Here is a 14381-nt window from a genome sequence, read left to right on the forward strand (position 1 = left end):
AAACCTGTTAGAACTGAGTGTAAAGTAAGAGAAACAAGGTCGAAGAGACAGCTGAGGGGGCTCCTGTGATTAAATGCGTGAATTCTGATGCATGGACTTCGTAGAAATGAATTTGGCTCCCTGGGGATCTGTGTGCTTTACTTCCTGATTCCTAGGTTCTAGAAGAGATGAGATGGTGTGTGTGTGTCCACATGCATACGTGTGTACTCTTTTTTTTTTTTTTTTGGCTGCGCCCCATGTCTTACAGTATCTTACCCCACCAGGGATCGGAACCTGGGACCCTGGCAGTGGAATCGCGGAGCCCTAACCACTGGACCTCCAGGGAATTCCCACATGTATACTCTTTTTTAAAAAAAATTATTATTTATTTTATTTTATTTATTTTTGGCTGTGTTGGGTCTTCGTTGCTGCATGCGCACTTTCTCTAGTTGCGGCGAGCGGGGGCTACTCTTCGTTGCGGTGCGTGGGCTTCTCATTGCGGTGGCTTCTCTTGTCGCGGAGCACGGGCTCTAGGTGCACGGGCTTCAGTCGTTGTGGCACGTGGGCTCAGTAGTTGTGACGCACAGGCTTAGCTGCTCTGCGACATGTGGCATCTTCCAGGACCCAGGCTCCAACCCGTGTCCCCTGCATTGGCAAGGCGGATTCTTAACCACTGTGACACCAGGGAAGTCCCACATGTATACTCTTAGAAAAGGAAAAAGTAGGGTAAAAATTCCACCCACATCTGGAGGAAGGATAGTAATAAATTTTAATCTGAATTAATCTAAATTAATCTGAATTCTCTCTCTTCTCACTTACTTGCACACATACACAGACACATAGCCTATAACACAAGATAACAAAATAAAATTAAAACCCTTTATCCTCATAAAGAGTATTTGGGTTACCAGCTCTAGCCTTCCATAGTGTGTAGAATATCAGATATATTAAGCTACAGAAAAAAAAAGTGTGGAAAAATCTTTCCTTCCTCCAAATGTTTTATCCTCACTTATGTCATTGTGGCTTGAATTCTTAAGAACCCTAATAAGAAGGAAGGATAATCAAAGAAAACCCATTCTTGACCCCAAAATACTGTACCAGCCTGCTGTTGCGTTATAAATAATATAATCCACTAGTAAGTATCACATCTATGTCTTGTAAACAAACAACGAAACTGCAATTCTTTGTCAAGTGTGGAAAGACCACTACCATTTGTCTTTCTGGCAGGAAAAATAATTCTGGAATTTTAAATGATTGCTCTGGAAAGACTGGGCAGAGCATTGATTTTAAAACAGAGAAGTCTTTGATCTTTATCATCTTATTTCCTGTTTAGAATCTGTTCTGTCTCTTCTCTCTTAACCAAATTGTGCAAAGGTTGTGTAAATAAATTTGCTTCTTCAGAAATCCAATCTGTGGAAGCCTAATGGCTCTTCTGTGGCTGTATTTATGAAGCAATTCCTGAGATGAAATTTAAGTTCTTATAATATGTAATGCCTGTAAATTGAAAATTGAAACCAGTCTCTTCACTGATTCTATAACTCTGCAAAATAGGCCTTGGTGACTGTCTCCAGAATAATTCAGTGGAACCTCTAAGCCTCTGAATATAGAGTCTAAAACACAGAGGACAAAATGACTCTGGTAGAATCCTTAGAATTTGACCACTTCAGAGATTAGCTGTTTTTATACATTCTTAGTTAGTTAAGTATGTCCATAGGTCCAGTGTATAAACTAGGATTATATTTCAACTGCATATAAAGAAAAATCCCAATAAAATTAGCAATTAGGGTTTTTTCCCCTCTTTCTCCCAGACCAAAGAAGTCTGGAGATAGTCCAAAGACAGATGGTGCCTCCATGGTTATCAGGCACCCAAGCTGTTTCTGTCTCTCTGGTTGAGCCATCCTTATCATATTATCTCAGGATCCAAAATGGTTGCTGGAGTGTCAGCCATCACATCCGCATTACAAGCAGCAGGATGGAAGAAGAGGGGAGGGATAACAGGGGTCCTCCTTTAGCAGAAGTAGTTCCTTTCAAAACATTTCCTCAAAGGTCTACATAGTACTTCAGCTTACATCTCACTGGCTAGACTTAGGCACACAGCTATACCATCTTATAGTGGAGGCTGGAAGATGAGTCTTTTGGCTGAATACATTGCTGCCCTGAATCAAATGGGGCTCTCTTATTGAAGAAAGGGAGACTGGATAGAGGGGACGTAACCAGTAGTCCCTGACACATCCAGCAAGGTACTAATTGTACAAAGAGCGTAGTATAGTGGAGAGGGCTTGAACTTTGAATTCAGACAGTCTTGTGTTTGAACCTTAGTTCCTCCACTTACTAGGTGCAGGACCACTTCTTTCAGCCTCAGTTTCCTACCCATAAAACACCAGGAGAGTAATACCTACTTTGTAGAGTTGCTGTAAGGTTTAAACAAAACCATGTGCATAAGTTGCCTTGTACTTGATAGGTACTAAATGGTGGCCATTATAGTTGTTATTATAAATGGGTAGGTTGTGCCTTCTACCTGCATCAGCATAGTGAATATTTTTAAAATTGAGATATAATTCACATAGCTCAAAATTTACCCTTTTAAGGTGTCCACTTCAGTGAGTTTTAGTGTATTCACAAAGTTGTGTAACCATCACCATGATCTAATTCCAAAACATTTTCACCACTCCCTCAAATCCCATATCCACAGGGTCACTCCTTCTTCCCTTCCCCCAGCCCCTGTCAACCGCTAGTCAGCTTTCAGTCTCTATGGATTTGTCTTTTCTGGACATTTTGTGTAAATGGAATCATATAATTTGTGACCTTTTGTGTCTTTCACTTAGCATAATGTGTTTTCAATTTTAACCCATGTTGTAGCATGTATCAGTACTTTATTCCTTTTTTTGTGGCTGAATAACATTCCATTGCATGAATACACCACAATTTGTTTATCTATTTGTCTGTTGGACATTTGGGTTGTTTCCACTATTTGACTATTATGAGTAATGCTGCTGTGAACATTCGTGTACAAGTTTTTGCGTGAATGTGTGTTTTCATTTCTCCTGGGTGTATATACCTAAGAGAGGAATTGCTGGGTCATATGGTAACACTATGCTTAACCTTTTGAGGAACAGCCTGATTGTTTTCCAAAGCTGCTGCACTAGTTTACATTCCAACTAACAATGTATGAGGGTTCCAATTTCTCCACATCCTCTCCAACTCTTGTTACCTTCCAACTTTTTTATTATAGCCATACCTAGTGGCTGTGAAGTGGTGTCTCGTGGTGTTGATTTGCATTTCCCTGATGACTAATGATATTGAGCACATTTCATGTGCTTATTTTCCCGCTTTATATCTTTTTTGGAGAAATGTCCATTTGAGTCCTCTGTCCATTTAAAAATTAGTTATTTGTATTCTCATTGTTGAATTTTAAGAGTTTATGGGACTTCCCTGGTGGCGCAGTGGTTAAGAATCCACCTGCCAGTGCAGGGGACACGGGTTTGAGTCCTGCTCTGGGAAGATCCCACATGCCACGGAGGAACTAAGCCCGTGCGCCGCAACTACTGAGCCTGCGCTCTAGAGCCCGCGAGCCACAACTGCTGAGCCCACGTGCTGCAACTACTGAAGTCTGTGCGCCTAGAGCCTGTTTTCTGCAACAAGAGAAGCCACCGCAGTGAGAAGCCCACGCACTGCAACAAAGAGTAGCTCCCGTTCACCACAACTAGAGAAAGCCTGTGCACAGCAACGAGGACCCAGTGCAGCCCAAAAAATAAAAACAAAACAAAACAAAAAAAGTTTATATATTTGGATACTAGACTCTTATCAGATATATAATTTGCGAATATTTCCTCCCATTCTGTTATGTGTATTACCTAATTTGCTCTTTTTAACAATCCTTTGAAGTGGATATTAGTGTCCCCATTTTACAGATGAGGAAGCTGAGGCTCTGAGGCAGTGAATAACTTGTCCAGGGTAACACATCTACTAACTGTGAAGATGGCACTGGAACCCAGGAAAAGATTAGCCAGGGCTCTTTTTGTTTTATTGGTAGAAACCCATCTCAGGCCAGCTTACGCTAAAAAAGAAGTATAGCTGCTCATATACCTGGGAAGTCCAGGACTGGCAGCTGGCATGGGAGAGATTCTGTAGTCCACTGATGCAAGTGATGTCGCCAGGACTCTTCCTGTCTCCCCCTCCCTCCGTCTCTTGCTGTCTTTTGGTTAGCATCATTCTTAGGCAAGCTCTCTCATGTGTGGAAAAGGTGGTCATCAGCAACTAAAGGCTTCCTAAGTCCTTTGAGCTAGACCTAGAGAAGAGACACTTTGCTCTTCACCCTAGCTTCCATATCAGACCCCCATAAAGCTCCCTGATTGACCTTGCTTGAGTTTAATGCCTGTCGGAATACCCATCGATGCTGCTTTCAGGAGTCTGGGATACTCTAGACAGCTTGGTCCAGCCCTTTGGTTGGAAACATTGCAATATATGATTGACAGTCTCTGGAGAATCATGTGGAGTTAAGGAGAGGGTCATTCCTAAAAGAAGGGGATTTGTAAGGCAGACAGAAAACGTAATCAGTGTCCTACACGGTCTGTCTTGAACTACTAAGTTCAAGATGCTGAAATTTGTTGCGGGTAAATGAAAGTTAATTCCCAAAACCAAATAGTAGGGGAAAAGTCAATTTATTCACAAAAGTAAAACAAAAGATAATTGAAAATAATCATCTCCACATCCAATCAACAGTGAGTTCTCTGCTTTCCACTTAAACATAGCAGTTTTATAAATGGGTTTGTATAATACCTCTAAACCTCTAAGACCGCAGCAAAAAGACTAATTTTTCAAGAGCAATAAACAAATTAAAGAACAGGGAACAGAAGCTAAACGCTTCTGGCAGAAGCTTAGTAGCAATTGTAGAGTTTTTTGTTTTTTTTAATGAGAGCCCCTAGTGTGATTTGGAATGTTCACATTTGAGAAAGATGTTAACCCAGTAGCATATGTTAGGAAGAAAACTCTGCCGTGGGTGGGCAATTTTCTTTTTTCAAATAGAGCGATGCCCTACATTTGACATAATTACAGGAAAATTCTATTATAATACAGCTCATTGTTATGTGGGTTCAGATACATTGCAGGTGAAATCATATTTTTGAAAAGCGACAGCTGGGTACTGTGATAGATTCCTATAATACAGGGTGCCTATAACAGCGGCCCCCAGCCCAGAACTAATGACCTCCAGACCGTTCTTGGCTTACAAGTAGATCTTGAGGCAGAGCTGGTGTTTGGGGTTGGTTGTAACACTGATATAAAAAAAGAATTCATCAAATTATAGGGTATTATTGCCCTAGGACCTCAGAGAGCTTCTGCCCCAGACTCCTAGGAAATGAGGCCAAAGGAGGTGAGCTGATTTGGCCGAGGAAAAGGAGCTGACCTCCCTGGCCATGCCATGTGTTCCTTCTCAGTGCTAAAGTCACAAAGCTGTCATTTATCAAATTTTTCTTCTTGAGTAATGTTGCAGATGATAGGCAGCTTTGAAAAGTACTCATAACAATAGGTCCAACCGCGCTTTGGGTAAATCAGAGAGAGAGTCATCATATATGAAAGGACCTTTTTTTTGGACTTCACATTCATAGGTCACATAGTTGAAAGACACATTTATTTTCTGTCTGAATTCTTTGAGCATTTTGGCAGTTGTGCTGCAGACTTGTATCTCTGTCTACATCTGAGGACAGGGGCTGTATCTTAGGTGTCTTTTTGGCCCCTGAAGAGTCTAGCATAGGACCTGTTTCGAAGACAAATAATGGTATTAGTAGCTAACATTTATTGATCATTTACTATATACCGGCACTGTGCTATAGCATCTTGCATGGATTTTCTCATTTATTCCTCACAGCAACCTTAGGAGAGAGAGAGATCGCCTCACCATCCTCCTTTTAAAGGATGACCTCCTTTGAAACTGACATTAGGTAACTGCTAAGGTTAGCAATCCCTGTTAAGTGGCAGGGCTGGGATTTGAACCCAGGTAATCTGAATCCAGATCACACATTCTTAACCTCTGGAAGGATTATAGTGCTGTTCAGTAACTGTGAATGGAACTGAACTGATGGGTTCCAACCTAATACCTCTGCGCCCACTGGGGAATGTCCTCAGGGACTCGGGAGACAGTGGTCTTATCTCTGAAAATGTCCAAACAAGGAAAGGGAGAGTAAAGTGGGTGTGGCAGAAGGAGAAATCTCATCTATGCTCTGTGCTATAGGGCTGCCCTGGGTTGGGGGAGGAGAGGGTCGTTTACTAAAACATCACGACTGACTCCCAATGTTCAGGTTACAAAACATCTCTCTCCTTATTTCTTGTGACTTCTAACCTTTTATAAAGGGGCTCTTAAGGAAGGGCAAAGGGTGGGTGGGGAGGACTTAGAAGGTCCACTGACACTGATTGCCCTCAAGCTCCCTGGCTTAGCTGGTTTTTGGAGAGCAGGAAAGAAGAGGAAGAGGCAAGACAGTGATAACGGGGGTGGGTGTGACTCCGGTCTCATGCTGTACTCGCAGTCTCCTTGCTCAAAGTTAGGGGAATCAGTTAACTGGTCCTATGCCAAATTTTATGTAGTTACAGTTTTTTTTTTAATAAATTTATTTATTTTATTTATTATTTACTTTTGGCTGCGTTGGGTCTTCGTTGCGGTGCGCGAGCTTCTCATTGCGGTGGCTTCTCTTGTTGCACAGCATGGACTCTAGGCGCGCGGGCTTCAGTAGTTGCAGCACGAGGGCTCGGTAGTTGTGGCTCGCGGGCTCTAGAGCGCAGGCTCAGCAGTTGTGGTGCACGGGCTTAGTTGCTCCGCGGCATATGTGGGATCTTCCCGGACCAGGGCTCGAGCCCGTGTCCCCTGCGTGGGCAGGCGGATTCTCAACCACTGTGCCACCAGGGAAGCCCTGTAGTTACAGTTTTAAATGGTAAGCAAATGTCTACAGGCATTCCTTGATACCGTGATGCAAAGACCAACATAATTCGTTCTTAAATGGGAGTTTCAGATACTTTTCTTACAGCAAGGTCTTTAATCCCTTCCTTGAAATGTAACTGGTTAGGGTGGAGGAGTGGGGCAACACTTGGGAACCAGCACACCTGGGGTCTGGCCCTGATTTCCCACAATTTGGCCAGGGAATGCTGGGCAAGTCATTTAACCACTGGAGAATCTGCTTCCTTGTCGGAAAAGTGAAAGGGTTGGTAACCATATTATTCCTGAAATTCTTTCCAACTCTGTTAACAGTTTATGATGATGTCAGATGATTGAAGAGACTCTAAGAACCAGAATTCCTCTTTCTAGTTCTCCTCTCCCAATTTCTCTTACACCCCTCCCCCAATGTAAATGCTTATTCATTCATTCATTTTTCCCTCCATCTGTTCAATAAGTATCTCTTAAGCACCAGGGGCTCTGGGACTGTAACAGCAAATGGAAAACCCCCTGGTCTCAATGACCTCACAGTCTAGTTGGAGAAATATAAATATTTGGAAAATAGTGCCTTGGAAAATGGTGCCATGGAAAAGGGTCATAAAAGAGGCATGTTCTCAGTCCTGAGCTGCACAGACTTGGGCCTGAGTAAGTGTGAGCCACTAAACTGAAACTAAGACAAATTCATCAAAAAAAAGAAAAAAGAAAAGAAACCTGGATGTTCTCTAAGTGTTTCTTATTTTTCAGAATCCCGTATAACACCACAATTTTTCTTCACTGGACGTTGTTTTACTTATATTAGAAAAGATGTAGCTCATAAAAGAGAGCTGGCTTAATCCAAAACACATTTATTGGGTATCCACAGGGAACCTGTACTAGGCAGTGCCTTCCGTGGGGAAGGAAAAGCCTGCAGGGTTTGGTTTCAGACAGGCTGTGAATAGCAGTTCTCTGTTTATTAACTGTTGTGCTTGAGGAGATTGGGCACGTCCCTGAGTTCTCAACAGACAGGGTGGTCCCTCACGAGGCTATTGGGGGAGATTTCAGGAGATGGTGCTTGTAAAATGCCAAGCCTGGGGCCCTAGCAATCTCTTGTCCCTCCCTTAGTTCTGCAGAGATGTAGGTGATACAGATAAGGATACAATTTAGTCTCCCTGTGCCCTCAAGGATTGACAGTCCGGGAATTCTGTAGTGCTGGAAACTCAGTAGGAAGGTGGAGTTCTGAGCCAAGCCCCACCACTTACAGAGTTATTTGTCTCTGGGCGGGCGGGGGTGGGGTGGGGTGGGGTGGGTGGGTTTCTCATCTCTCCATGTGTAGGGAGTCTGAAGTCCCTCCCAGTGATGCAGTAACCTTCACACAAAGTAAGAGAGGCTACATTGCAAACAGCCCTGTAAGATTAATCCCAACTGGAGGAATGGGGCAATAGGAGTGCTCTCCAGACCAGCCAAGCCTGCATCTGAGTTGGGCTTGTAATGAGTTCCCCAATAGGAAAAGAGAGAACACATCGGCTCCAACAGAAAGTCATCCTAGAGCTGTGGACCCATTGTCCGGAGGCTGATCACATGGCTGTGAAATCGGACCAGTCAGTCTGGCTCCACCACTTGCCAAGGTGACCTCTAAGCTCCAGGTTTCCCCCAGGTATAAAATGGGGATAATACCAGCTCCCACTTTACGTGGTTGCTGTGAGTGTGAAGTGAGGGCAGGCCTGCTGCGGTGCAGAATCGTGCAGGGCATATAGGAAGCACAACAATTGTTAGTTGATATTATTTTCTTACAGGATAGAGCAGAAATATATTCCTGAGTTCTTTCAGTTGATATTTACACCAGGATTCTGAGTCTTCTGGGTCCCCGACACTCTGCCTGACTTTTCTTCCTTATCTCCCTCAGAAGGAACAGTCAGGGAACAGAGAGTTAGTTTTTTGTCTCCAAACAAACCATATTCTCCTCTTTACTTACTGAGAACACTCCAGTGGTTTTACTTGGAATATTTAAATAAAGTATATTGGAGACTAGAATAGGCTCTTTTTTTTATTACATGAAATAGTATAAGCGTACTTGGGATGCACTCATATAAGGCACATGAGCGAAGCAGTCTGCAGTGTAGGTCGAATATGGCAACGTGAGCCTGACAGTAAAACACGTGGAATCCAACGCATCCCTCCCTCTTCCTGCCCCCCGCAGTGCTTTCCTTTCTTCCCGCACTTTGTTAAGATGATAGAAAACAAATTACTAAGGTATCAGGTGAAATAAGGAAGTAACAGTACTTTCTTTGGTTGTCTCAGTTGGGAAAGACATCTAACGAAGTAGCACTATGAGAGGTATCATCGAGAGCCTGATTTTTGCAGGCAGTAGAAGAAGCCCTGGATTTCGTCTGCTGGGCTCTGGGACATTAACTTGCGGTGAGATCACCTTGTGTCTTGGTTTCCATTATTGTAATGCTCCCACGTCACGACTGTTACGTGGATGAATTCAGACACTGCCTGTATAACAACGAGGGCAGTGCCTGGCCCAGGATGGGAGCTCAGAAAGTACGGGGTTGGCCAAAATGTTCGATCGTAACATCTTATGGAAGAACCCGAACACATTTTTTGGCCAACCCAATACTATTCTACACCTCAGTATCCTTGGGTTTCTCCCCGGTAAGTTTAGGATAATCACGCTTACCTCACAAAGTTGGCATGAAGTTTAAAGAAGGATATGTGTGTCCAAAATGCTATCTGTACTTAGCAAAACATCAGGTGTATTGCAGTTCTCAGTAAAATTTTTTTTGGGGGGGTGAGGAATATCAGAATTTTTATCTCTAGATAAGGCTTTCAATATTCCCATAATACCTGAAAAGTATTGTCCACTTACGATGTCTCAGACCCTGTTAAGCACTTTATGGGCTTTAGCTCATAGACTCCTGAGAGCACTAAGAGATAGTTACTAACATTGCCCCCATTTTGCAGATGTGAAAACCGAGACTCAGAGACATGAATTACTTTAACGAAGTCTAATAGCTGCTATCTGGTAGAGATGTGAGGCCAAGTCTTCCTCTTGAGAATCAGCCTATAACTCATGCTATTATGAAACAAATGCCCTGTTCTGTCCTCTAGAAGTTGCCTTGATCAGAATATCCTTCTTTACAGGAACTGTGTTCCATGAAAATAAGGCTTTAATTTTATGGCCTCCATTCAGTTCTGATCCTGATTAGTATTCATCCTATTTGATTCTAGATACTGTTTATTTACTTCCAAAATCCATCACTCATGGATCTGACCTCACAAGGGATACTTAAAAGAATAAGCAAGGTCTCTAAAGACGGTTCCCAAATCTGAGATCCCAGACTTTGGGAATTACTATGCAGTCTCCCCTTGGCCCTCTCCTTTCCTCCTCCAGGTGACTAATTTAGGGAGATATCTGAGTCTTGGAATGAAAAAAGATGTATTTATAGTCATACTTCACATAAAAAGGGAGTTCAAAGGGAACTAACATTGGCTGATTATTCAAACTGCTTTATCCATATCTTCTCACTTTATTTCACGTTAACACAACCTGTAGTGTAGTAGTTTTATTATTACACTAATTTTGCAGATGAGAAAACAAGGCTAATAAGTGACAGAGTAGAGATTCAAACCCAGGTCCCAGTTAACACAAAGCGTATTCTCTCCCCACACCACCCGTTGTCCCTGTCCCATGAAGGCACTGGGAGCCTTGGAGGAATGCTGTAATTCCATCCCATCAGCTTGGGCCGCTGCCTAGCACCGTGGATCAGAGCACCGGTAGCTCCTCTTGGTTTCTCATGCCCAGAGAGCACTTCACACCCCCTCCCCACTCTGCCACCCCCCCCACCCCCCGGTGCATTGTCAGCTATCTTGTAAAGGCACCTCCTTGGTCCTTAGGCAGATGGATGAGTGGAGCCTGCAACTGGGAACCTAACTCAGACAATCCCTGATGACTGTGGGGTCAGTAGTGCCATTGCTGACCAGGGAAATAAACCATCACTATTCTTACCGCCGCTTTTCAAGGAGAAGAAAAGTATTCTGTAAGGACCATTCTCACCTTGGTCAGCAGTGCTCAGAGTAAACAGGCATGATGAGTCCAAGGGTGCCGAAGGGTGTCTGATGGAGATGATGATGACAACAAAGGGGAAGCGTGCTTTAGCCAGAGCCGGGTGCGCACAAGTACGCGTACACGTGTGTACGAGTATGTGTGTGTATTTTTCCTGGCTCCGGAAGGGATGCTGTGTATTTCTGAGCAGCTCTGCACAAAGGAATCCAGCATTTAAGTTTTGCCCGCATCAGATTCTGTTCGCAAAAGATAGCCAGGAATGGTTTTTGGGGCATGGTTTCAAATTTAAAAAGGATTATGGCCGGGCTTCCCTGGTGGCGCAGTGGTTGAGAGTCCGCCTGCCAATGCAGGGGACACGGGTTCGTGCCCCGGTCCGGGAAGATCCCACATGCCGCGGAGCTGCTGGGCCCGTGAGCCATGGCCGCTGAGCCTGCGCGTCCAGAGCCTGTGCTCCGCAACAGGAGAGGCCACAACAGTGAGAGGCCCGCGTACCGCTAAAAAAATTAATAAGTAAGTAAATAAATAAGGATTATGGCCCATGAACCCTAGAAATGGTGGGTGGAGGTGTGAACCTTTGAAATTCTAATTGCAGCCCAGTCTAAGGAGGTATATATTTACCCGGGCACAATATCTCATTGTCCACATACTCCTTTCGTGGCCGGAGGAGGAGCAGATACATAACATAATCTTCAAATGAAACTGAAACAACAATTGGTGGCAGCAGTTTGGACTCTGGTGAGTTCCGTCAAGAAAGAAATCCCCGCTGTTGACCATCGCAGTTAGCTTAGCTTGTCCTAACAATCTTTATTCTTTACGTCTGTAGAGCTGAGGGGATGCACAGACTCAGCTCCAGCTGGGAGGGATCTGTGTGGTCATTTTGACACACCCACCCCTTTATTTTACAAGTGACGGCACCAAGGCCCAAGGTGACAGCATCAGTTATTAGGAGAGAAAGCTCTGGAATCCAGGCCTCCTGGAGTTGAGGCAGTTATTCACCGACTCTAGGCTTTTCGTAATGGCTCATATTTATCGAGTGTTTACTCTAAGCCATACCTATGGGATGGAAGCAGCTACCAGCCCAGCGGAGGTGACAGGCATTCGATGACAACTTGGAATAGAGGGAAGAGTAGAAATAATGCGAAATCAAAGTCTTAATTGATTTCCAGCCTAGAGGAAGGCCTTCCTGGAATGGATGGAAGTCTAAGTGCTGGGTGTTGGGCTCTCAACTGCTGCATGGGGTAGCACGCGGTTACGGAGGCTCAGAGAGCTTGATTAGCCCAAGCTAGTAGCGGCCATATTTGCTCCAGTCACAGAACCTTCTAGATGCAGGATGGCCCAGTTAGTATATGGAAAAAGAGGTAGGATTTTCTTCTGGTGGCTCATACGCCAGTCTGTCAACAACAGCACATGAGCAAGTGACCTCCAGGTGCAGGTCTTTTCTTTTTTTAAAAATATTTACTTATTATTTTTGGCTGCGTCGGGTCTTAGTTGCGGCGCGCGGGCTCTTTGCTGTGGTGTGGGGGCTTCTCTCTAGTTGTGGCGCATGGGCTCCAGGGCACCTGGGCTCAGTAATTGCCGAGCGCAGGCTTAGTTGCCTACGTGGTCCCTTCCCCGACCAGGGATCGAACCCGTGTCCCCTGCATTGGAAGGCGGATTCTTAACCCCTGGACCAGCAGGGAAGCCCCCGGGTGCAGGTCTTAAATGGCCTGCAGTGGCCATTTGGCTGTCTCCCCAGAACCTCAGCCTTGGTGTGTCCCAAACCAAACTTTTAAAGTGTGAATGAGGAGAAGGAGGGTGCCTGTTTGCTTCTTTACTTATTTTTTAGAATGCCTCTCAGAACTCATGTCTCAACACCTCACTCTGGCAGGGAAGAGTCTTTATTGGTGTGTGCTGCCTTACCAAGGCCTTCCTTTCATTAGCTGAAAGGCTTTGCCTTCCTAACAGAAATGAACAGTTCTCTGAAGGCACAGTGCAGGTTCAGGACAGCCAGCACAGGCAGACAAAACAGCTGGAACTCTCACAGTGGCTTTCCTGTGCACAAAGCACTTTCTCATCCGTTATCATTTAACAGCCTCATGGGGTTGGTGCCCTCATCTTTCCCCTTCTTGGGAGGCAACTGAAGGCCAAGATCGCAGAGCCAACAGCACGAGGCAGCCCCTCATTCTCTTTTCTGCTCAAGATGTCACCTTGTCAGAGAGGCCTTCTCTGAACACTCCTTATACCACAGCACCTGCATCACTTTGTTACTCTGTATGTGCTCCACTTTATACTACATAAGTATTGCTTGTCTGTTTCTCTACTAGAAGGTAAGGTCAGGAGAGCAGCTCATTGTCATTGCGGAATCTCCAGGGCACATAGTAGGGCCTTAGTAAATAGTTATTGACGGTGAGCGAGGAGATGCGTTTGCATTCGACAATCCCCCCCAGACCCAATGCTAAGACAGGTCCACAAGGTCCCTCCCTGCCTTGAGGCACCCCGTTGTAGTTTGCAGAACCGTACAAGATGGCAGGAACTCAATCCCAGGAGAGGCCCCGGGGCCAGCCTTCTGCCGGGGGCGGCGGGGGTGGGGGGGGGAGCATTTGGGAGCTGAGTTTACCAGGCGGCTCCCATTGGCTCCAATTACAGGAGCCAATCCTGAGGCGCTTCCTAAGGGCCTAGCTTTTCTTTTTTTCGAAACAACCACAATCAATGGTGAGAAATTAAATGGATTCTCTGGATTACGTGGATTGAGCAAAATAGCCATCTGCCAGGGCCGAGGAATGAGCAATCTGTTGGTAATTTTTCCGCTGAAATTTGGCATCTGCTTGGCGTTGTACACCATTTGCACCTCGGGAAATACCTTTTACACCCCTGACCCTCGTCTGGCCTTCAGATTTAAAAAAAAAAAATGCAAATGAAAGATTAGAAAATTATAAAAAAGAAAGAACCCTTCACGTGTCTTCACTTAGCATTTTAGCGACTTAAGCAAACTGCACAAAACTAGCCTTCCAAAGGCGGTGAGCGCCCTGAAAGGGAGTGAGGGCCGGAGCCGGCGAGCGGGCAGCTGCAAGCCCGGGCGCCGGGCCGGCTCCTCGCTGCGGCCGCGCGGGCCGCCCCGTGCCCCTGTCGCCGGGCTCGCGGCTCTCGCAGCAGGAGGCGGCTCTCCGGGCCTCGCTTCCTGCACCCACACGGGGCTAAAAAAGAACGCGCACAACTTTTTTTGGTCCCCCTTCTTGCGAAACGCTCGCGTAACGAGCTCGCCGGAGTAACCGCTCCGGGGGCTGCCCGTGGACGCGGGCTTCCGCTGCCCCGCGCGGCCCCCACCCGGGAGCGGGCGTCGGAACGGGGCCCGGGCGTCGGCGCGGGGGCGCCGGCCGGGGGCGGGGCCGGGCGGGGCAGCGCAGGCCGGGGTCCACGGCCCGCCCCCGGAGCGGTTACTCGGGCGAGCTGGTCACG

The 14381-nt window shown here is 45.6% G+C and overlaps 1 protein-coding gene across 3 annotated transcripts in view; it reads left to right on the plus strand.

The window, feature by feature from the left end:
• Positions 1-14381, plus strand: part of ASAP1 (ArfGAP with SH3 domain, ankyrin repeat and PH domain 1) — a 318997-nt gene that overhangs the window by 25068 nt on the left and 279548 nt on the right. The gene's annotated exons all lie outside the window — the stretch shown is intronic.

This window comes from Monodon monoceros, unplaced genomic scaffold, assembly GCF_005190385.1.
Source record: "Monodon monoceros isolate NGI ecotype Baffin Bay Population unplaced genomic scaffold, NGI_Narwhal_1 Super_Scaffold_14, whole genome shotgun sequence".
Taxonomy (NCBI): Eukaryota; Metazoa; Chordata; class Mammalia; order Artiodactyla; family Monodontidae; genus Monodon; species Monodon monoceros.